Genomic DNA, 1,413 nt, shown 5'->3' on the forward strand with positions numbered 1-1,413 from the left:
AGGACCCACCCACCTTCCACCTTAGGACACCCGCTGCTTGCTCTGCCCTTTGCTACAAAAAACAAGAAAGATAGACAAAAGGAGGAAGTCCCTGTCACATCCTGTCTCTGGGAGGCACATCATGAATGAAATTTCCAGGGAGAGCGTCATTCCCAGGGCTTAAAAAGAGGGCAAAGGTGCCTGGGAGTTTTGCAGAGACTGCAGACTGCAGAGCGGTGGGGCGGGGGATGCTCGGCTGGCTGACTGGGGCTTGGGGCTCCAGGGAGGCAGGCTGGCCTCGCTAGCGGGCCCCTCCCTCCTCACCATCACAGCGAAAGATACAGACTGCCTCCACCCTCCACCTCTCTGCACTTCCTGACATGCAGACACCCACTGTTACAGAGGGGACTGCTGGGTTAGGAAAGATCTGGTGCCCAACTCTTACTCAGTTCTACCCTCCTCTGCAGGGCCTGGGCGCGGGATAGACTGGGGTCATCGCCGTAAGTAAAGTTGCAGGAGCTGGTCACGCGAACTTGGAAATGAAATGATGCCCTGCATCGGGAATTCTCCAAAGCAGGCGTCCTCAAACTACGGCCCGCAGGCCACATGCGGGTGTTTTTGCCGTTTTGTTTTTTTTTTACTTCAAAATAAGATATGTGCAGTGTGCATAGGAATTTGTACATAGTTTTTTAAAAAAACTATAGTCTGGTCTGAGGGACAGTGAACTGGCCCCCTGTTTAAAAAGTTTGAGGACCCCTGCTCTAAAGGCTGGAGCTCAGGAAAGAAGCAGCCATTAACCCAGTGGGCCCCGTTGTGCCAGAGGCCACTGTGCAGCCTGGGCGTCAGTGAGAGAGGAGTGCCGTGGATCAGGTGCCAGTCACCTGGCTGCAACCCGCACTGACACCCCCTCCGGACGGCCCGAGCAGTGGCACCTGGCCGTCGAGCACCTGTAGGACACACGGCCCAGGGACTCGCAGAAATGTCTGCTGTTCGGTGGCCTGTGCAGGTGCTGGGCTCCGGGCGACCAGGTGGGGTAGGCGACCTGTTACGGGCAAGCAGCTGGTGCCTGCATCCTGGGCTCACGCGTGCGCAGAGATGTCCTAGGACAGCACACGGGCTGCGTGGTGAGCGCAGGTGACGGAGGCAGGTCCCTGGGGCTGGGAGTCAGGAGAGTTCAGGGACAGATTAAACATAAAGTGGACACTAACCCCAGGGCAGTGTCAGGGGAGCGATGAGGGCGCAGGGGAGGAGGTGGCCCTCTGAGGGAGGGGCGTGGCAGCATGTGGCTAGCACTGGCTGTGGGCTCGCTGGGGCAGTGCATGGAAATCCCCCGTGGGAGGGCAGGCTGGACGAGAACAGATAGGACCCATCGCCGAGGCCTCCTCATGCCGCACCGGGCAGGAGCACGTTGTCCTCGGAGCAGCCACAAGCCCT

Source organism: Eptesicus fuscus, chromosome 6 (assembly GCF_027574615.1).
Source record: "Eptesicus fuscus isolate TK198812 chromosome 6, DD_ASM_mEF_20220401, whole genome shotgun sequence".
NCBI classification, from domain to species: Eukaryota; Metazoa; Chordata; class Mammalia; order Chiroptera; family Vespertilionidae; genus Eptesicus; species Eptesicus fuscus.